The sequence below is a fragment of the Tenrec ecaudatus genome, chromosome 8 (assembly GCF_050624435.1).
Source record: "Tenrec ecaudatus isolate mTenEca1 chromosome 8, mTenEca1.hap1, whole genome shotgun sequence".
NCBI lineage: Eukaryota > Metazoa > Chordata > Mammalia > Afrosoricida > Tenrecidae > Tenrec > Tenrec ecaudatus.
Window position 1 is genome coordinate 148,938,786 of NC_134537.1, and position 24,779 is coordinate 148,963,564.

The following is a 24,779-nucleotide window of genomic DNA, read 5'->3' on the forward strand; positions in this document are numbered from 1 at the left end:
TGTTTTAAAGAGTAATTATCTCTCATCTTGATAACTATTGCTAACTGCATCGGGTTAAGTCTGAAATAACAGCACGGGAAGAGAAAAGCAGAAACAGAGGGGAAGCTGCTCTTGAGAAGCCATTTATTTTTCACACACACACACACACACACACACACACACACACACACACGGACGGAATAAAAACGATTGGAAGGGAACCCTGGGCACCTCTCCTGGATCTCAGCTTTCTAAAGTCTGGGACAGCCAGCATTTGCCCAAGTGGAAGGATTCTCCTTCTAAGAACTTTGGCTTTTGGAACGTGGACCTCAAATGAGATATCTGGATCACTCCTGGAATTTGCCACCTGGCCTGTAGATTAGTAGTTTCTCATTTTAAATTTCCTCGAGAACTTCAGTCTTCTGTCCATGTATCATACTGTTACATATTGGCCCAGTTGTGAGGAATTTTTTCTTCTGGACCGAAGTCTACAATCCTTGATCTTCATCAACAAATGCTTCAAATCCTCCACACTTGTAGCAAGCAAGGTTGTACCATCTGCATATCTCAGGTTGTTAAGAAGCCCTGCTCTATTCTGATGCCACATTCTTCTTCATGTAGTCTAGTTTCTCTGGTGATTTGCTCAGCATACAGACTGAATACCTATGATGAAAAGATATAACCTTAATGCACACCTTTCCGAGTTGTAAACCATGCAGTGTTCCCGTGGTCTGTTCACACAATTGCCTCTGGATCCATGTACTTATTCTGTGTGAGCAAAATACAATGGTGTGGAATCCTCACACTGTGTGTGGCTATCCATCGTTTACTATGACCCACATGCTCTCATGCCTTTGCATAGTTAACAAAACAGTAGTAACTGCTGTCTCCTATTCTGGAACTCAACAATGACATCCTTTGTTTCACGTCTTCTGAATCTTGCCTGAACCTCAGGCAGCTCCTTGTCAATGTGCTGCTGCATCCTTTACTGGGTGATCGTCAGCAACAGTTTTGCTTGTGATATCAATGTTGTTCTGTAAAGTGCCAATTTTATGGGATAGTCTTTCTTTGAACTAGGTACACATATAGATCTTTTCTAGTCCGTTGGACAAGGCAAGTGCGTCTTCCCAACGTCTTGGCATAGGAGAATGAAGGTTTCCAATACGCCATCCAACCGTGGACACACTTGGTATCCCATCGATTTCTGGGACTTTGCTCTTGTTGTGCTTTCTTCTTTTGGTATTCCTTGGAACATTTCATATTCCTCACCAGCACCATCATTCAAATGCAAAGATTCTCCTTCCCTCGACATCATTCAGTGTCCAACTTCCACATGCATATGAGACGATCGAATCAACAAATCCACAGAGGAAGAACTCCGTGTTTCCCATGGAAACCAGAGGGAGAAAGGGGAGTAATTGCTAGCTGGAACGCAGTTTCTCTTTGGAATACTAAACGTGTTTTGGAATATGATAGTGGCAAAGTTGGACAACTCTGAAAATATACCAAAAGTTATAGAATTACACACATTAAGAAGTTGACTTTGTCGAATGTGAATTGTATTTCTTCATCTATTCACAGAGTTCTAGTGGCACAGTGATTACATGCTTGGCTGTTAATCAAAATGTCTGTGGTTCAAATATATTAGTTGCAGTGATCGAGACATCTTTAGCAGTACACATCTGTAAATACAGCCTTTCAAACATTTGGGACACATGTTGTTTTTCTTAGGGGGGTACTGTGAGTCAGAATTTTCTTGGGGGGCAATGGATTAGAGTATATCCATAACTTTAAAATTTTAATTAAAAAATTAACCATCAATATTTAAGAGTTTGCCTTGCTTCATGTACAAACCAACATGGAGAGGTAACAGATTTTAGTGTTTGGTTCCTTAGTGGGTAAGAAATAGTGTCTCACTCTGATACTACGTTTAATGTCCCCTGATGGCAAAGATGAGCATCCTTTTTCTGTGTTTGTTGCTCATTTATCTTTCCTGTTGATTCATGTGTTTCCCAAGTTTTTGTTATAATTTTTAACTTGTTGGTCACCTATTAATAAATTTCATACCTTAGTATCTTTGGTGTAATCACTTATTCATTCAAAAACATTTCTTTTTTATAACCACTCTCCAGACACTCTTCTATATGCTGAGAAAACAGTAGTGAATAAAAGATAAAATAATCTCAACTTTCTGGGAATTTAGGGATAAAAATTTAAAATGGAACATCCTCAGTCAGGTCAGACCCCTGCAACAATGTATTGCCTTGAGGGTGTGGCTTACTTTGGACATAAAAGGACACTGTGGGAAAGGTAATTTTGCTTTTGTTAGGTCCGGATTCTGCATCTGCCTGAATTTCTGAATCCTTGAACTTGAGCCAACGGCCTGTCATATTGACTGCCAATTCTGGGAGCCACAGAATTAAATTGCTATCTGACATGCCAACCCAAGTAAAAGTGGTTAATATGACGATTATTCATATTTTGCTTCTAATGCTAAAGATGAAGAAACAAGCCTTTTACCAATTTCTGCAGTCCAAAATTGATTACATATACAATCAACATGTACTAATAATTTCTGGTGATTGGAATTTAATAGTCAAAAAAATAGAATAATTGTCTATAGTTTGGAAAATATGGCTGTGGTAATAAAAACATCACCAGAGATGGATTTATTCAGGAACGACATAGTAATTGTCATTATATATATATATATATATATTCAAAAGAATACATTAATCTTATTGATACAAACCTCACTGAATGGAATACACAGGAGTAAAACTGACTTCACCTCTGCAAAGAGTTCATGGAAAACTCAATATCATCCATCAGAACCAGGTGAGGGTCCCACTGTGGAACAGATCATCAATTGCTCCTATGCAAGTTCAAGTTAAAACTAAAGAAAATAAGACAATTCCATAAGAGCCAGATTATGATCTTGAGCACATCCAAAGTGAATTTAGAGACCCTCTCAGGAATATACTAGGTGCATTGAAAACCAATGACCAATGCCCAGCTATCAAAAGGTATAGCATCTAGAGTCTTAAAGGCTTGAAGGTAAACAAGCAGCCATCTAGCTCAGAAGCAACAAAGCCCACATGGAAGAAGCACACCAGCCTGTGTGATCACGAGGTGTCAAAGGGATCAGGTATCAGGCATCATCAGAACAAAAAATCTTACCATAGTGAATGAGGGGTGGGGGAGTGCAGAGTGGAGACGCAAAGCCCATTTGTAGGCCACTGGGCATCCACTCACAGAAGGGTCTACAGGAGGAGATGAGCCAGTCAGGGTGCAATGTAGCAACGAATAAAAATACAATTTTCCTCTAGTTCCTAAATGCTCCCCTTACCCCCTCTGCCCACAATCATGAGCCCAATTCTGCCTTGCAAGTCTGGCTAGACCAGAGGATGTACACTGGTACAGATGGGAAATGGAAACACAGGGAATCCAGGGCAGATGATTCCTTCAGGACCAGTGGTGTGAGTGGCGATACTGGGAGGGTGGAGGGAGGGAGGGTGGGTTGGAAACGGGAAACCGATTACAAGGATCTACATGTGAACTCCTCCCTGGGGGACAGATAACAGAAAATTGGGTGAAGGGAGATGTCAGACAGGGAAAGATATGACAAAATAATAATTTATAAATTATCAAGGGTTCATGAAGGAGGGGGTAGCGGGGAGGGAGGGGGAAAATGAGGAGCTGATGCCAGGGGCTTAGGTGGAGAGCAAATATTTTGAGAATGACCAGGGCAATGAATGTACAGATGTGCTTTACACAATTGATGTATATATGGATTGTGATAAGAGTTGTATGAGTGACTAATAAAACAATTAAAAATAAAGAAAACCAAGGGCCAAATATCAGAGGGGTTGTGGAATGACATCAAGGACACCAGGCATGAAAATAATAAATAAAAGGACTTCAAAAATACAGAAAATAATAAAAAATGAAGATAGATGTCAGAAGATGCTCTAAAATTTACTGAGGAACATAGAATAACTAAAGCAAATATAAGAAATGATGCAGTGAAAAGAACAGAATATGCCATTTAAATGTGCAAAGACTTGGAGTCAGAACATGAAAAGGGAAGAATATGCTCCACCTTGCTCAAGCTGGTGGACCTGAGGACAAGATTCAGATCTGAGCTGCATTATTGCAGGAACCAAAGAGAACATTTTGAAAGAAACATTGAAAGAAAATGGAGGGAACACACAAAGCCCATGGATCACAATAAGGGGTCTCCCTTCACATTTTCCAGAAAGTTCCTAAGCCCTAAATCTGATGGTACTGAAGGAAGAAGCCAAGCTGCACCGAAAGCATTACTTTACAAGGGATATTAATTGAGATGTTTCAACAAATGAATGTCATTCTCTAGACAATCACTAGTCAATATCAAGACAACTAGCTGATTAACCCATTGGAAACCAGCCATATGGTTTTTGAATCCAAAGAAAGCTGACCCAACAGAATGAGAGCATAATTGAAAGCTGTTAATTTGACATACAAGTAGAGTTTTGCTGAAGACAATGAAAAACAGTTACAGCAGCATATTGACAGATCACTCAAGCTTGAAGACAGGTTGAGTAGAGTTCTGGCCTTGGCTGAGGACAGAGAATTCAGAAATATGTTTACTTCCTTTTCATTGACTTTGCAAAGACATTGAATATATGGATCATGACAATTGATAGATAATTATGGAAAACATAGGAATTCCAGAACACTGATTTGGGCTAGTGTGCAACCAATACAGAGACCAAGAGACAGTGCATGTAGAAAAAGGCTATTGTGTGGTGTGGCTTCACTATGTGTAGAAGAATGCAACATCAGGACTAGAGAGAGACTCATTAACAATATGTGATAGCAGATGACACATACTTCTTACTGAAATCCAAGAGGATTTGAAACACTTAATGATGGAGGTCAAAGGATACAGCCTTCAGGGCGTATTATACCTCCATGTGACCTTGGGGACTATGACCCTGATTCCCCTACATCCAGAAACTTTTCTCAAGATACTTCATTCTATCTAAGAAAGTTTCCTTAACTTCCTCCCTATGTACCACTGTATTCCTGAATATATTTATAGCTGAAGAAAATCTACATATACAAATGTTCTCTGTCCAACATATACATATTCATCAGTATGATCCCACTCTTTTTCACCTTTTAGGGGTTCTACGTGTAGATCCCACTGTTGCAGGATTTTGTGTATAGAGTCGTAGTGTTCTCGGTTGCCTTTATCCTTTCAAACATCCTGGTATCTTCGCCTTCTTCCATTACTTTACTCCTAACCTCCTTCTTATTACATATCGCTTTCTTCTTGATCCAACTTAGCACCTTTCTACCCTCTAACCTCTGACTTCCTCTTCTTCCTTCCCATCTCAGCCCTGGTAACTATCAAAGAAAGACTATTTCTTTAGGGTGGAAGCATATTCTGGAATCATTACAATAGTGATCTTATACAATATTTGTCCTTTTGTATCTGAGTAATTTTATTCAGCATAATGTCTTCCAGGTTCATCCTGTTGATTAACATTTTGTATGTTGTGTTTCTCTACAACCATGAGACTAGGAGATATATGAGGGGGTACCCCCAAAATGGAACTTTTTTTCAAACTATGTATTTAGATTTTTTTACAAAACAAACTTTTCAACTTCAAAGTACTCTCCATTACACTTAATACATGTCAACCCTGTGATTCCATACTTGGAAACATTTTTCAAAGTTTGGATGGCTGACAGCACCTTCCTCTTTTTTTTCCTTCACCTCTTCTACATCCTACATCACCAAATCATTGTCTTTTCATGCACCTCTTCATTCACGGAAACAGAAGTTACATGGCTTGAGTTCAGTTGAGTCAGGTGCATGTGACCAGAGAGGCATGCTGTTTTTTGCCCCAAACTAGCACACTGATATTGCTGCATAAACAGATGTATTGTCATGGTGGCAAATCCATCCCCCGTCTGCCACAAATCAGGTCTTTTTTTGTCACACACTCTTATATAATATTTTTAGAACCTCTAAATAGGAAACTCAATTAACAGTCTGACCTGGTGGAAAGAACTCCAAATGCACTACAAGTTGACATATTCGTCCATTCAGGAAGTTGATGGATGTCCAGAATGAGATTTGTCATCAATCAACATTTCACCTTTTGAAACAAAAAAAAACCACTAGTGTGGTTTTTCCCATAGTACTATCCTGGTAAGCCGTGTTCAACATCAAAACAGTTTCTGTGGCATTTTCCCCCAGCAGGAAACAAAATATCACAGCCACGCACTGTTCTCTTAAATCGGTCATTACAAAAAATGAGATTTGAGAGAAGCTGCTTCCATGAAAAAACCACCATCATCAGGGAGAATCTTCCCAGGGGAAGGCACTGGATGCACTCACTCAGAACAAGATGCTCAATATTGGTCTAGCAGGAAAAATGCTTACTACCAAAACTCAGCTCTGCCCAGCACAATTCCAGTTTTGGGGTATTTTTTTGGCGGGGGGTAGGGCGAGGTATCCCCTCATTTATAATTACTACTACTGCCAAATTCTCTGAATAGGATCAATAATAAGAGACCAGCCTTAATGGTCAGATAGAGACCTGTGGAGACCTCAAGACTAAGGCGTTTACCCTTCAGGTAAAACTCAACCAACCTATAGGTTCAAAAAAGCAACTGTTTAAGACTGAAGGGGCAGCATGTACCCAAGGACAAATAGAAACTGGAAAGAAAGGGATGAAGTGAAATAAAATATATTGAGTGAATTGCAATGGATTTACTAAATCAGGATATGTATCAACTGATGAATGTAAAACCATGAGGTGCTCTGTTCACCTTCATCTAATTCACAAGAAAAAATGAATAGACAAATAAGTAGACTGTCTCTTCCAGAATATTTTTCCTTCCTTTCTTCCTGCTATCCTTCCTTTTTATGTATCTCTCCTTACTATGTACTTATTTATTTAATGTCTATTTTAAAGGCTTTTGAATCTCAGTTTTCATTTTTTGTTTTATTGTAGCAAAGCACTCATCAGTTCACCATTCTTCCCATGACGTTTCAGTCGCATTATGTTCGCCATGTTGTGCTACTGTCACCACTACCCGTCTCTAAATGCTTCCGTCACCTTTAACAGAAGCTCAGTGCCCCCAAGCATGATCTTCCTTTTTCCCTTCTGCCGGCTCCCTGGTAACCACTAGTACACTCTATTACTAGGAATACTCTCTTGCTAAAGGACTATGTGTTTAATAGACAATTGCCCATACAGCTGAATTTTCTGCTTCCCGTTTCTCCCCTTTATTTCTTTTTTATTTCAAGTTTCATAAACTTTACCTTGAAAATACAGAGTTTAGCCTAATACCATTTATTGTAGTGGCTGTCATATTCCTACATTTTTCTAACAACTTATATTGCATTTTTAAAAAATATTTAGAAAAAACCTCACTAAGGAGAGAGGGGGAAGATGGCCGACAGGGACACCCGCATACTCTGAGAGCTCCTCCAAACAAAGCGGGATTGGCGACCAGGTAGCTGAATAGTAAGAGTCTGGTGAGTGAAATATCCCCCTGGGACAGCACCCCAGTCCTACCCCACGTATTTGTCCGGAGCAGGGGTCTAGGTGAAAGAGGACCGGACTAGTGGGACATCTCTGGCCACTAAGCTGCCGTGAGCTCACTGGCGACCGGCTTAAGCTCCATCCCCAAACCGGACGCCAGCCCAGAGCCACTTGCCTGCCCTGCCTAGACAGGCGCAGCAGGTCACGCTCCCCTACTCCAGCGGCACACTCCCCACTCCCCACTCGCGCATCTCCACTGGGAGAGAAGCTTTCCTCTCCCGCAGTTCCCCTCTCCCCGCAGGGCAGCGATCTGCCCTCGGGCCCACGTCCCTCCCTCCATTCATCCAAGCTCAGGGGAGCGGACCCGCGGGTTGTCTGGCGACCCCCACGGGGGACCATCCACCCGCACCGCTGCCGCGGACCTCTCCACCTGCCCTCCGTGCGCTGGCCTCCCACCCCCGCCCGCCCCGGCCAGCCCCTGGCAGCCTAGCGCCAGCTCCACTCCTGGCGGGGACCTTGCGCTGAGCACTTCCCGCCAACAGGAGCCATAGCCCAACCCGCGCCTGTCCCGGACCCTGAGCTTCCGCGGAGCGCCGCGCCCCGCGCTGCTGAGTCTGCCCACCAAGGGCCCCCCCCCCCCCGCGCAAGGCACAAGAGTAGGTGCCCTCCCCAGGGTGCTGAGGGGACCCCGGCAGCCGCGACTCTGAGCCTGAGCAGAAGAAGGGCGCCATTGCCCCCTGCGGTTTCGCGCCAAGCCTCCTTTGCCGGCGCCATTACCCCCCGCGGTTTCGCGCCAAAAGGGCGGAGAGCGAACACCATTGTTCCCTGCAGTGTCCCGAGGCTGCCTGTGCAGCTATCCAAGGGGCCTCCCCGCGCCCCGCTCACAGCCCGGGCAGATCAAACACTCCACCTGCAGTGTAGCTTGGGTCTCGACTTTGCAGTCCCTGAGGAGCCATCAGTGAGCTCCAGCCAGCTCTCACCACCTGGGGCCCTGTTGGGTCCCCAGTTCCAGCCCTAAGCCTGCCGCAGCCCGCCCCAGCCACCCCAGCAGACGGCACAGTGGCCTGAGCCTCCACACAATAAGGTTACTCCTGTCTCCCAGAAGCATGGGGCCTATTAAAGGATCAAGGAAAAATCAACAGACCACATCACTCCCAACAAAAAAATCAGAAAAACGAGGCACTTTAACAGACCTAACATCACTCATAGAAGAAACAGATATAGATCAGCCACAAAAGGAAATCTTCAGAACTCTGCTTGCAGTAATACAGGAGCTAAGAGAAGCAAACCAAAATAAGGATGCAACGATAGAAGGGATGAAATGCACAATAGAGGGGATGAAGTCCACAATAGAGGGGATGAATACTATCCACCAAAAGGAACTGCAGAAACTAACAGAGGAGGTAGCAGAGGCCACACAAAAGGTCACAGAAGCTATATCTAGGCTTGAAGAGGCTGAGAACCGTATCAGTGAACTCGAGGACGCTCAAACCAAACGAAGCAAGCGAGAAAAACAATCAGATAGGAAAATTAAAGAAACAGAAGACAGCCTGAGATCAATGACAGATGCTATGAAGAGGAATAATATTCGAATAATCGGGCTACCGGAACACAACATAACACACAAATCGACCGCCAAGATAGCAAAGGAATTCCTGGAAGAAAATTTCCCCAACCTAACAAAGGAGAATCCGACTCTCATACAGGAAGCAGAGAGGACGCCGGCTAAGCTAAACACCAAGAAGAACACGCCAAGGCATATAATTGTAAAATTATCCAACTTAGAGGAAAAAGAGAAAATTCTACGAGCATCAAGAGAAAGGAAGACAGTCACATACAAAGGAGCGCAGGTAAGGGTATGCTCAGACTTATCAGCTGAAACCATGAAGAGGAGGAGAGAATGGAGCAGCATCTTCCAAATTCTGAAAGATAAAAATGCCTCCCCCAGAATCCTATACCCTGCCAAGTTATCCATTAAGATAGAGGGTAAGATAAGGGTCTTCCAGGACAAGGAAGAACTCAAAAAATATACTGCAAGTCACCCGACCCTGCAGAACATACTGGCTGACTCACTATGGCCAGAAGATCAAGCTCCAACTAGAACCTCCAGGAGACCACCATATAGCCCATCTCCATCTAGAAGCCAACATGCCAGCAACACGTACCAGGACAACACGGTCTCAGATGGAAAAGAGGACAGGATAGAAACCCTCCACTCAAACGCAGTACACTGATATGAAGGAAGATAGGCAAAGACCCAAAACACAAAACAGAATATGGCAACCATGAAGCCAGAGATTGTAATAATCACTTTGAATACAAATGGGCTCAATTCATATGTTAAAAGAAAGAGGCTGGAGGATTGGATTAGAAAACATAACCCATCAATCTGCTGCCTGCAAGAGACACACCTTAAGCAAGCAGACAAGCATATGCTGAGAATAAAGGGCTGGAAGAAAGTTTACCAAGCAAATGGTAACTCCAGGAAGGCAGGAGTGGCTATCTTAATCTCCGACAAAATGGATCTCAAGATCCAAAACATAAAAAGAGACAAAGAGGGACATTACATAATGCTCAAAGGCTCAGTAAACCAGGAAGCAATAAGCATACTGAATATTTACGCACCTAATAATGGTGCGGCAAATTTCGTCAAACAAACTATTAAAAAAATGACAGAAGAAATCACGGAAACAACAATAATAGTGGGGGACTTCAACACTCCACTATCAGAGAAAGACAGGTCACAGGGAAAGAAGCTCAGCAAAGAGGCCAGAGAGCTAAACAATGTAATTAGGCAACAGGGCCTGATAGACATCTATAGAGCCTTTCATCCAAAAGCAAAAGGTTTCACATTCTTCTCCAATCCACACGGATCTTTCTCAAGAATAGATCACATGCTGGGGCACAAGGCCAGCCTGAGTAAATTCAAACACATAGATATTATTCAGACGTCTTTCTCAGACCACCATGCCATAAAGCTGGAGATTAATAGGAGGGCACCCAGAAAAGCAAGGGTCACCAATTGGAGAATAAACAACGATCTCCTGCGACATGAATGGGTTAAGGTCCAGATCAGAGAGGATATCAGGAAATTTCTAGAAACTAATGAGAACGAGCATACAACATATCAAAACTTATGGGACACTGCAAAGGCAGTTATCAGAGGTAGCTTGATATCACTGAATGCATACATGAAAAAAGAAGAAAGGCGTATGACAGATATGTTAACACAAAACCTCCAACAACTAGAACAGAGTCAACAGAACTACCCCTCCAATAGCAAGAGAAAAGAAATAATAAAAATCAGGGCGGAGTTAAACCAGTGGGAAGACAAAAGAACAATGCAAAGGATTAACGCAACTAGAAGCTGGTTTTATGAACGAATTAATAAAATTGACACTCCCCTGGCAAAGCTTACCAAAGATAGAAAGGAACAATCATCAATAGCCAGGATAAGAGATGAATCGGGGGCAATAACAACAGACCCCAATGAGATAAAAAGGATAATCACAAAGTACTATGAAGGTTTGTATTCTAATGAATTCAGAAACCTGGAAGACATGGATAAATATTTAGAAAAACAATCTATCCCTAGATTATCTGAGACAGAGATCAAGAACCTCAACAAACCCATAGCGAAGGAAGAAATAGAGAGTGTCATCAAAAACCTACCAAGGAAAAAGGCCCCAGGGCCAGATGGCTACACAGCAGAATTTTACCAAACATTCAGGGAAGAGCTGACACCGATCCTCCACAAAGTATTCCAGAACATAGAAAAGAACGGCAAGCTCCCAAACTCATTTTACGAAGCCAGCATTACTTTGATACCCAAACAGGGAAAAGACCCCACAAGTGTAGAGAATTATAGACCAATATCTCTAATGAACATAGATGCAAAAATCCTTAACAAAATATTGGCCAATAGAATACAAAGGAACATCAAACATATCATTCACCACGACCAAGTAGGATTCATCCCAGCGATGCAGGGATGGTTTAACACCCGAAAATCCATCAATATCATACACCACATCGAGAAGAAAAAGGATAAAAACCATATGATAATATCCATAGATGCAGAAAAAGCATTTGACAACATCCAGCATCCATTCCTAATCAAAACACTCATGAAGATAGGATTGGAAGGTAAGTTCCTCAAGCTCATACAAGCTATCTATGAAAGACCAACAGCCAACATCATAGTCAATGGAGAAAAGACAAGAACAATACCACTGAAAAAGGGTACAAGACAAGGATGCCCCCTGTCCCCTCTTCTATTCAATATCGTTTTGGAGGTTCTGGCTAACAACATAAGACAGCGGAAGGACATCAAAGGGATCCAGTTGGGAGAGGAGGAGGTGAAACTATCGTTATTTGCAGATGACATGATCCTATACATTGAAGACCCCCGAAACTCCACAGTTGGAATACTTACAGCAATAGAGGAATACGGAAGGGTAGCAGGATACAAGATCAATAAACAGAAGTCGGTAGGGTTTCTATACACATCGGACAGGGCCATGGAAGAGGCGATTAAGAGGGAAGTACCCTTCACAGTAGCCAAGAACAAACTGAAATACCTAGGAATATACTTAACAAAAAATACTAAAGACCTATATAAGCATAATTATAAAACCCTATTACAGGAAACCAAAAGTGACCTTCACAAATGGATGAAGCTCCCCTGCTCATGGTTAGGTAGGCTGAACATAGTAAAGATGACAGTTCTTCCTAAAGCACTCTACAAGTTCAATGCTATACCAATCCAATTACCATCAACCTTCTTCAAAGAATTGGAAAAACTGACCACCAACTTCATATGGAGAGGGAAGAAACCCAGAATTAGCAGAGAACTCCTCAAGAAGAAGGACACAATTGGAGGACTCGCCCTGCCTGATTTTAATGCCTACTACACAGCTACAGTGGTCAAAACAGCATGGTACTGGCACAATGATAGACACTCAGACCAGTGGAAAAGAATAGAAAGCCCAGGAGTAAAATCATCAGCATATAGACAACTGATCTTCGACAAGGGTCCCAAAAACGTCAAGTGGGAAGCAGATGCCCTCTTTAATAAGTGGTGCTGGAAACAATGGATATCCACATGTAGAAAGTTGAAACAAGACGTCTACCTCACCCCATGCACAAGAATACACTCAAGGTGGATCACAGATCTAGAAGTCAAACCCCAAACCATCAGGACCATTAAGGAAGGAATCGGGACTAATCTCAGAGCACTGGCCCAGGGAGCACATAGGCTCACTGCAACAGGGAAGGGGACACACACAGGTGATCTGGAAATCGACAAATGGGATCTAATAAGAATAAAACACCTGTGCACCTCGAAAGACTTTGCCAAGAGGGTGACAAGGCAACCCACAGACTGGGAGAAGATTTTTAGTAATGACACGTCAGACAAAGGGCTCATTACTAAAATCTACAACACCATCATGACCTGGAAAAAGAGGAAAACAGTTAACCCCCTAAGGAAGTGGGCAAAAGAAATGAGAAGAACTTTCACTAGAGAGGAGATCAATATGGCCAATAAATATATGAGAAAGTGCTCGAAGTCCCTTGCCATAAGAGAAATGCAAATCAAAACAACCATGAGATACCACCTAACACCCCTGAGGCTAGCCCAGATCAGTAAATCAGAGAGCAACAAGTGTTGGAGGGGCTGTGGTGAAATAGGAACCCTCCTCCACTGCTGGTGGTCGTGCAGATTTGTACAGACACTGTGGAAAGCAATCTGGCGATACCTAAAGAAAATGGAAATTGATCTACCTTACGACCCAGCCATCCCTCTACTGGGCATATACCCGGTTGAAGCAGCAAATAAAACACGACCAGTCATATGCGCTCCAATGTTTATTGCGGCACAATTCACAATAGCAAAGACTTGGAAACAGCCTAAGTTTCCATCGATAGACGAGTGGATTAGCAAACTTTGGCACATACACACAATGGAGTATTATGCAGCACTGAAAAGCACCGATGAGCACATGAAACACGTTATTTCATGGGAAGAGCTGGAAGGAATTATGCTAAGCGAGGTAAGCCAGTCCCAAAGGGACAGGTACAACATGAGTCCCCTGAGGTAAGTACAATCAGCATGACAGAAATGGGGCATTAATCCACCCAAGGGGAGGGTATTGTTTATATCTCCACAGGGAAAGTAGGACCAGACTTCAACCCAGTGTCGCAAGGTGTGAATGCATTCTCCCGGCGTGGAGGACGGAACCGGTGGAGAGGTCTGGGAGGCAGGCCCCAGCACCATAAATTAAGTGGATTCCTGCCCCTCCCCCGAAAAGAACTTGTTCCAAAGGACGACATTGACCCTGCAGCTATGGGAGATGGACATATTTGATCAGAGCACACGGGAGCAGATGAAGGGGCAGGAGGAGAGAGTGGAGCACAGCCTGGCCCACCAGGCCGTGATGATGATGTTCCTGAGTAGAGCAGCCAGTCCACAGAGAGAACAACATGGCTGGCCCTACTATGAGACATGATGCCCCTCAGTGACTAAGGGCGATACAGGGGACAGCACCGGAGACACAGTGTGGGAATTGCACCTGACCTGATCCCACCACACCGAGGCAATGCACTGGGGGAGTGCAGCGGAACAGCAAGGGAATGGAGTGGCAAGGTCCCCAGGGAATGCTGAAAGTGGACTTTGGGGCCAGGGCGTGGTGCCCCAACAGACTGGACTGGAAAACGCTCCTAAGGGCCAGCAAAGATCCCTGAACTAACTACAAGCTTTTCTCTTGTGAACTGTTTTGTTCTGTTCTTTTTCAGTGGTTTGTTTTGGTTGTTTTGTTGTCTGGTTATATACTGTTGCTTTGTGTTCCTCTGTCTAGTTTTCATGCATGTTAGTGACTCCACAGGTCTGTCTGAATAGGACAGGCTGGATGAACTATCTGGATGAAAAACAACGGGACTGACAGTTCCGGGGGGACTTGGGGTGGGGGGTAGGGGGGGGGTAGGGAAGTGGTGTTAACAAACCCAGGGACAAGGGAAAAACATGGGACCCCAAAGGGTAGAGAAGGGGGAGTGGCAGGCCTGGTGGGAAATGATCAAGGGTAAGGTTGCTTAGGGAAGAGGTATACTCTAGCCCAGGTGGCAATGAAGCATGGTAGTAGGGCAGGAGGAAGGTCAAGGGAGATGGAGGAAAGAGCTAGGAGTCAAAGGGCATTCATGGAGGTCTAGACAAAGACATGTACATGCAAATATATATAGGAGGTTGGGGAAATAGATCTTTGTATATATATTTATAGGTCAAGTATTAAGGTGGCAGAAGGACCTTGGGCCTCTACTCAAACACTCCCTCTATGCATGAATACCTTCTTTTATTAAATTGGAACTCTATGATGCTCACTCTCCCGACACAACAGCTGGAGCCAACATGGGTGAACAAGTAAATGTGGTGAAGAAAGCTGATGGTGCCCGGCTATCAAAAGAGATAGTGACTGGGGTCTTAAAGGCTTGAAGATAAACAAGCGGCCATCTAGCTCAGAAGCAACAAAGTCCACATGGAAGAACACATCAGCCTGTGTGATCGAGTGGTCCCAAAGGGATCAGTTACCAGGCATCAAAGAACAAAAAATCATATCATTGACTGCACACCTCCATGATAGGATCGCTGAAGACAAATGGGTGCATAAACAAATGTGGTGAAGAAAGCTGATGGTGCCCGGCTATCAAAAGAGATAGTGTCTGGGGTCTTAAAGGCTTGAAGGTGAACAAGCAGCCATCTCGCTCAGAAACAAATAAGCCCACATGGAAGAAGCACACCGGCCAGTGCGATCACGAGGTGCCCAAGGGACCAGATATAAGGCATCATGCAAAAAAAAAAAAAAAGAAAAGATATAAGTGTGTGTATGTATGTGTATTTATGTGTATACGTATATATGTATGTGTATATATATATTATATTAAATGAAGGGGGAAGTGCAGAGTGGAGACCCAAGGCCCAAGTGTCAGCCAATGGAGATCCCCTCATAGAGGGGCTTAGGAGAGGAGATGGGTTAACTAGGGTGTGAGGTAGTATCGATGAAGAACACAGCTTTTCCCCAGATCCTGGATGCTTCCTCCCCCCAACTACCATGATCCGAATTCTACCTTGCAGGGCTGGATAGGACAGAGGCTGTACACTGGTACATAGGAGGGTTGGAGATACAGGGAATCCAGGGTGGATGATACCTCCAGGACCAAGGGCGTGAGGGACGATGCTGGGAGAGTGGAGGGTGAGTGGGTTGGAAAGGGGGAACTGATTACAAGGAGCCACATGTGACCTCTTCCCTGGGAGAGGGACAGCAGAGAAGGGGGGAAGGGAGACCCCGAATAGGGCAAGATATGACAAAATAACGAGGTATAAATTACCAAGGGCATATGAGGGAGGGGGGAAAAGGGAGGGAGCGGGGGAAAAAAAGGAGGACCTGATGCAAGGGGCTTGGGTGAAGAGCAAATGCCTTGAGAGTGATTGGGACAGGGAGTGTATGGGTGTGCTTTGTACAATTGATGTATGTATATGTATGGATTGTGGTAAGAGTTGTTGGAGTCCCTAATAAAATGTAAAAGAAGAAAAAAAATATATATATAAAAAAAAAAAAAAAAAAAAAAACCTCACTAAACTGAAAAAAAAAAAAAATATTTAATTTTTCCTGCAGTTCATTTTTTACCTTTTCTTGACTTCCTATATTTTTTTATTGGAGGTAGATTAGTCTTCTCCTTTGTTGTTGTTTTATTGTTTCTTCTTCTTTCCATTAGCTTGTTATCTATACCAAGGATTAGCAAACAGTTTCTGAACAAGACCAGAGAGTAGATATTTGGGTCTTTTCCATCCGTGTGAGCTCCATTCTGACTATTCAGCTCTGTGGTAGCACAAATGTATCAGAAACCAGTGGCTACTCATAGTGACCCTATAGGACAGGGATGGACTGGCCCTGTGAGTTTCTGAGACTACAACCCATTATGGGAGTAGAAAGGCCTGCTTTCTCCCACAGAGAGGCTGATGGTTTCAGACTGTTAGCCTTGTGCTTAGCAGCTGAACACGGAATCATTGCCCATCCAGAGTTCCTCAAGGCAGCCAGAGACAATGCACAAACAAGTATGCTTGCATCCTACTTCCACCTTACTTACAAAACAGGCAGCAGGGTTATGTTTATCTACTGGCTGGTTGGAAGGTATCACTCCAAAATTTATAAACTCTCTTTTTTTTACCCCCTCCCCATGGATTATTTTGCTATATTAACAAAAATTCTCATTAACAAATCTACATCTATTCTGATTTCTACCTTTGTTCTGAAACTTGAAAGATCCCATTACGTGATTCTTTGTAAGATGACATAGTCACTGAGTTTTTAAAATAGTTTTATTTTGCATATAACTCGTGTGTCATATATCAATACTTTAATCATATTAAGAAGAGTTGCACATCAAGAACACTTTCTTCTCTTTTAATCATTGTTGTTAAACTCTCTTTTCCCTGTAACCTCCTCTACCATGCCTCTACTGGATTATTATTAGTATAGTTACTATGTCTACAGGGTTGCCTAACCTGCATTTCATATGCAGAAAAAGATACAAAGAACAAACAAGAAACAAAGAAAACCCAACAACAATGACAAAATAAAACAGAGAAAAAATTTAATCAAAAGGAAAGCATAAAACATTAAAAATAGAGAGTCCAAAAGAAGATCAAAGATAAGATTTTAACCTAACTAGATCTGCCATAATTGACCTTACAGTGCTTCCTGTCTCATAGCAATTCTATTCACATGCCTGCATATGGTCAAAGGGGATTAACTGTAGGGTCTCTACAGGGTTAATAAGTTTCTAATTCAACTTTTTTTCTTAACCACTATGGTCAATGTTTTTTTTTCCTCCCATTGGATTGTCACATATCTTAGCCTTAATCACATTTTCCCAATTCAATTTCTTACTGGTCTAAAAAGTTTCTATTCACTGATATGCCATCTGTATGTTACTGGTACATCTGAAAAGGATCCTCAAGGATCAACTAAGGCTCCCATGAAGGAATGCTCAAATCTGTTCCACACATTCTGTTAGTCCCTGCGCCTCTACCATAGTACTTTGTTCATGCCACGGTCTCCACTCTTAACACTCAAGAGTGAGTGTGAATCCCTGGGAGAGCTGGCCACACCACAAATTGACTCATGAGCCAGAAGCTCTGGCCTTTGTCTCACAGAAAAACAAAACAGAAAAACAAGCAAAACAAATAAACAAAAAAGACCCTTACTGTCATCCATATATGATGACTCACAGCAAACCCACAGGACAGTGTCAAACTACCTCTGTAGGTTTCTGAGGGTGTGAACCTGCCTGGCTCCCTAGTGGGTTTGAATTGCTGCCTTGCTTAGCAATCCAACTTGTAACCCCCCTGCCACAAAGGCTCCTCCTTTTGTCTCTATACTCCTCAAAATAAGCAGTTTCTAGACTAGCCTAAAGAATTCAATTAATGTTTTTATTAGATTTGCTTTCCTAATAAAGTTAATCCATGGCCAGGGGGCAGTGGAGCAATGGAAAGTAATGATAATCAAAAGTGAAAAATACACAGAACTCATTGTAATCATTCATAACATTTTAGCATTCATTAGTCTTTTCTTGCTGTTACCTGTATAGATGTGTATTAAAACTAACAATTGATCCATTATAGATATTCTGTCTAACGGATTTTAAAATAGTAGTGTGCCCTAAAATATTTGACATAATTATTCAAAAACATAATCGTTTTAAGGATAAAATTTTTAAAACATACAGAAATCAACTTCAGTTATTATCAACACCTTACCATTTATATCTTATCAATCGCCCTGTCACTTTCCTATCCCTGTATTGGATTACTTTAAGGTAAATTCAACACACTATTAATATATAATTTAGAATGAGTAAGTACTTCCAATTGGTGAGTATTAAAAAAAATGGCATTATGTCATTATCACATAAAATAGTTTCAAACAGTATTATAATTAAATAACTCATCAGTGTTCAAATTTCCTAATTATCTCATATTTGTTGTTTATTTGGTTCGTTCAAATCTCTATCTAATGTCTTAATATTGAATTGGGTTGATTTGTTTTACTATTGTTCTGTGAGTAAACGTACCATCTTTTTTTTATTTTTCCCTTACTATTATTTTATTGCAACATTTCCAAAGTTCCACTGTATTCTATTCTATTCCTGCATCACAATTTATTCAAATATTTCCCCATTATTGTGTATTTATCTTATTTAATAATATTTCCTATTAAGCAATGTTTCATTGAATATGCATATAGAAAAATCTTGGTGCACACCTAAAATTATCCTATTAGGATAAATTCTTAGAAGTATAATACCTCATTTTTTTAAGCTTTAGATGCTGCTTGTCAAATTAGCCTTCAAAATGATGGAGCTAATGTACACTCCTACCAGCATCGTGTGTCTGTACCCCTACACCCTCATCAACACTGCATAATATCTTTATTTAAAATATTTGCCAATTTGATAGTACAAAAAGATTTCCTACTGCACTAATTTGCATTTTTTGATTAGTGGCAAGAGCGTAGGTCTCGATTCCTTCAATCTGTGTTCAGTTCTTACTGTGGCACACACACACACACACACTCACTCATCACAAATCTGATTAAGTTCACAAAGGGGATATAAGATTAAATAGCAAGGCCAGGAACCTGAAGACTTTATTGCCAGTTTGTGTGAGAAACTCTAGCTCTGGTGAGCCTATGATTGGCAAAGAAATATTTTGTATTATCCTTGAAGCAAGTTGAGGTGATTTTGACAATGCAGCCTTTCCTTCACTGCATGCCACTAGGCAGGGACACTCTCCAAGTCATTCACCCTGGGCCTGGCATGAAAGCCCAAACCATGGGATCCCAACTTCCCCTTTTGCCCCAATCTTTGTCACCAAATAAAACAGTCACATTGGCATTAGGGCATGTCTCTAATCAGCATCAAAGTTTATCCTTCCTCAGAGCAGAATCTCCAGGGAGTTGAACATGCAGCTAGTGATAAAAATGGGCAGGACAGAGCGACTTCCCATTTAGGACAGGCTGTGCAACCAAAGGTGAGTTTCACTTCTTTCCTGTGTAATTTCTGCTCACTAGATGCTGTCTTTTGCAAGTGTTCTGTTCACTAGTGCCAATCAATGAATGGTGAAAAATTAAAATAAAGTAAAATCATATTTTGGGTAAAGTGATTCAGCCCATTGCAAATCAACCAAATCACATTCATTTAGCTCATAATTCATTACCTTGTCAACTTTTATTGTGAGAAACTATCCAGTCTGGTAGCTGTCTATGTAAATCACTTTTTTATATTTATATCTTTTTTTCTCTCAGAATTCTTCAAAGCAACTTAAGTAGTCAGTCCATCTCTATGTAACCCATAAATGAGACCAGGCAAGACCCCACTGATCTAAAGCAAGATAACAAAGAGTGTAAAATAATTGATGGTGCATTGAATTCTTTAATGCTTCCATGAAGAAAGAGGTCTCTTCCTACTAAGAATAACCCAACCTGCTCTTATATTTTTACAGAATGTTCTCCGGCATCATTCAGACCTTTCTCCTAATCTCAGTCTTAGGTCATCAATCTCTGTGTGAGAGAACTGTAATACTAGAATCATTTAGTGTGCTTGACTGAGGGACTGGAGGGAATGTAACGCAGCTAAATCACCCACGCTCACAATTACCAGTCTGGAAAGCCGATTCTGGTGTGGGAAGACCCTCATGTTTATAAAGTATAAATAAATCTTAATAGACATTCTCATGACTGGGCACAGTTCCTCTAATAATCCCACAAAGAGGAACTGCTGAAAGGAGCTACGTAGAGAGGAACCATTTCTGTATCCGGCTACTTCACACTGCCTGAGGTTACCTGTAGAGAAGAGCAATCAGGTTCTATAGCCAACCCACTGGAAAATGAAGCAAACCCCTCAGGAAGGCTCAGGAGGGGTTGAGGTCAACTAGCACTAATCAAGATGATGACTCATGGTATTGCTTGTATATTATTTTATGATGTTACCAATTAACTACGTAATAGGTATGCTTTGTGAAGTACATGCCCTATTAAAGTTTGTTTACCCCCTTATACAGATAGACCCATTGGAAAATACATTCACTCGCTCCGTCCTGACATGGGATGAGAAGCCCATCTGCCCCACTGTCTGTCTGCCTTGAATATTTTCCATAATTGCAAAGTCTCTCCTGAGGACCAATTCAAGTGTTGGGGACCTTATCAACCCCGAAATTTTAAGTCAACTTGAAAAAAAAGACTTAAATATGGAAAACACGCTCTATAGTACCTAGATATCCCATACAACTAGTCCTCTGTAGAAAACCACAACAACAGCAAATACTTCATGGTGCCAGAATGGAAGAGTTCAGTAGGGTGTTCAGTGGCTGAGTTTTCATAAGAAGATCATTAGGTCTTTCTTCCAATGTGCTTTATGGTCATTTGAGCCAGCAATGTTTTCATTGATAGTGAAATACTTAGCTGGCTATACCACCAAGAGACTAAATAAAAAGTATAAACCTGAAACATTCAAAGGGGTTTATACTTAATCTTTTTAGAAGCTTATATTTCACAATGTTCAAAGGACATAGAAAGGCTTGTAGGTAAGTAGAGAGATGACTGATAGGTAGGTAGGTAGGTAGGTAGATAGATAGATAGATAGATAGATAGATAGATGAATGTAGGGAGATGATTCCTTTTGGCCTATAAAGGATTTGAATGAGACTTCATTGAATGCTAAAGTTTTCATTAATCAGTATGCTCAGAAGTGCTTTTTGTTTCATGTCCACCTGCTACCCACCAACCTCCTGCCTCAGAGGGATAGTGGTTCTAACACATTTTGAAAATGTGTTTTGAATTTAGTCCACTTAAATTTTCAAAATAAATAAGTCCATGGATATTAGCATATTAAAGTGTATGAAAATGTTTACATTGAAAAATCTTTTACCTCATTTAATTGTAACTATTCACATTTACTCGGTTATCCCAATACAACTAGTTAACTATAGGTTCCAATTTAGCATATCTATTCATACGTTCTACAGAATCATTTCAGAAACACAGTGATGAACCACAACTGGATATGTTTGTAATCATTTATCAGAAAATATTATAGGCTCGGGAAAGCTTTTGATCATTTTACATTATCTCTCTATTACTGTCCTAGTCTCCATAACTATAAAACAAGTAAACTAACTTCATCAACTTCAGAAGTTTTATCCTTTTTTGAAGGTCCCTGGGGATGAAGTGGTTATGCATTGGACTGCGATCTGCAGGGTTGGTAGTTTGAAACCACCGCCAGCTACATGGGGAAACGACTGGGCTCTCTACTCCCATAAACAGTTACAGACTCAGAAACCCACGTGGCGGTCACTGTGAGTCCGCATGGACTCGGTGGCAGTGAGTTTTTGCTCCTTCTTTGAACGCGGTGATACAAGCCTTTTCCTGCTCTGTTTACTAGATCCAAGGCCACTATGACCTGAAAATCCCCACACATACCTCGGCACTCACCTCCGATAAAGGTTTATCAGCAAAACCTGAAAAGGTTCTAAGTTTAAATTTCTAAATTTTAGTTTAATGTGGACTACCACAGAACTTGATTTATGTCAGTATTCTATCCACCTTATATACTAATTATTTGCCCTTTTTTCTCTTTAAACTGTTTTCCTCTTGAGGGCAAGGGCCGTCGTCAATCATTGTTTTGTACCCTGCTACTAACTATCTGGAATATAGAATTATTCCATATCTGCGTGATACATTGATCCATTCATTGATGTGGCAAAGTCATTTTCATTGAATCTGGAGAAAATAAATATTATGTATCCTATTATGAATTCAAGATCCCTGGTAGTGCAGTGGGTATGAATTTGACTATGATCTGCAAGGACTATGGTTCAAAATCACCAGGTGCACCTGGGGGCTGGGGGGCGGGATGGAGCTTTCTACTGGTGTAGTCACAGTCTTAGAAACTCACAGCGACAGTTCTACCCTGTCCTGCAGGGTCACCAGGAGCCAGAATCAACTTGATGGCAATGAGTTGGAAGTGGTTTTGAATTGACATCTTAGAATCTCATAAGGTTTCATTATTCTTTCTTGAATTTAAAAATAATAGGTTGGTTTTTCTCTGTGGAAATGCTGGAAAGTCAACCAAATATCTGGGTCATTTTCTTCATTTACACATGATTGGAGCCATAGGTCTAAGAGTCCTGAGAATCAGAAGATCCATTCAAATCCCCTATTTCTACCTTTCTGTTTCATTTTTAGCAACTTTTTTTCTTTTCAGTTTGTAATGTGGTGGTTAAATTTTATGTCAACTTGTTCATGGATTAAACATGGAGGGTCCAAGTTATCAATCAGGTCGCAGCCTGATGATACCTCCTTTGAGGTTTAGCTTTTTTAAATAAGAAAGACTCTGGTTCTATCTCTCTATCTATCTATCTATCTATCTATCTATCTATCTATCTATCTATCTATCTATCCACCTATCTTTCCCTTCACCTTCCTTCTTGCTTGGATTTGTCTACCTCCATGGGTGACCCCAAGTGGAACATTGACCCTGGGAGCTGTCAGCACTCCACCAAGATCTCATTGACCTTTGATCCAAGCAAATATTCATCTACAGGCCTGTGATCTCCCTGCTTCCTATTTCACCTTTCTGTTTTATTGGCTACATTTCTGGTTAGCATGGAACCCATTGCCTTGAGTTGGACTGAATTGGGATGCCTTCTTGATATAAAAATACTTTTCTATAAGTTTTATAAATGCTTTATATATCATGCAATGTAATCATTCAATCATATTAGGAAGATGGATGCAATCATCATCACAATTAATTTCAAATATTTTCTTTTCCTATGTATTGCTAGTTTCCTTCATCACCGAATATTCCCATTATCCCGCTAGCCAATTATCAATCTTCTTACTGTCTCTATAGATCTATATATCCTGAATATTATATACAGAAAAATCATGTAAAACACAAAAAGGAAGCAAGCAAACAAGCAAAATCCAACCATAATGATGAGACAAACATAGAGAAAGCTCCATCAAAAAGAAAGAAAGCATCAAAAAGGGAAACAACTTTTACTCGAGTCAAAGGGAAAGGTATTACCTTTTTCCCTAACGGAAGATGGCATAATTGACTTTCCAGTTCTGTCTGTTTAATAGCAAGTCTATTGCATCCCTTGACTATGGTCAGACGGAATTTACTGGAGGCAGGCGATGTGTCGATGAATCCATACATCAAAAAAGAAAATACCTCTTTATATACAGTTCTTTGTTATACATGAGTGCCATTATTTTTTGTTTCTCTAGATAATCCAGCCTAACAGCATATCGTACAAAGAAAGTAGTTCAACTTTTTCCAAAAACAAGTTTTAGTGTGCATGTCTACTCCCATTGAAGTACGAAAAGATCTACAGAAACAAACTGCCAATACATTCTGAAGTCATGATGCTCTAGAGCTCCTAGATCATCAATACTTTCCAAAATTGTTCTCTGCTTTTATAGAGGATATGCATGAGCTTTCTCTTGGTCAGAAGATACGGTGGTGAGAATATCCTATAAGAGATGATACTAGCAGCTAACAGTTGTGATACTTTACACTTCTTCTCCTCTTAAATTATGCCATAAAGATCCCAGGAGATCGCTCTTCTGGCAGCATAGAAGGCACAGGTGGTTACTGCATGCCAAGGAATAGTGAAAAATATTCAATGTGCTGGTTTTTAGTCACCCTATTATTGAGAGCTGGAATATCAGGAAATTCACAAAAAATCAATATTCTTTGTTAAACCATCTAAAAATATATACCCCATAGCTATTATTATCAACTCAGATATTCAGAATCCTGAAATCCCCCTTATAAACTCACTGTTAATAATCCTGTATTGAGTTGTACGTTCGCTTCATGAAGAAAAAAAATGCTATATTGCACGAATCATTTGTTTTATGTCAAGGTGTGATCAGCAACAAGACATAAAAATAATTTTTTAGATTTAGAGTGATTGACACTCACTCTGAAAGGTATTATCCAAGTTATATAATTTCAATTTTACTTCTTAATTTAAAACATTAATAACAGTCAATCATCATTTTCATTTATTTTCATTAATTTATTTATCTGGTGTTTTATTTTTCAACAAAGCAATAAAGTAGGCACTGAATATTTATTATGAGCTTGGGAGTGTATAAGGCACACATTCTCAATAAGGTCTTTAAACTCAAG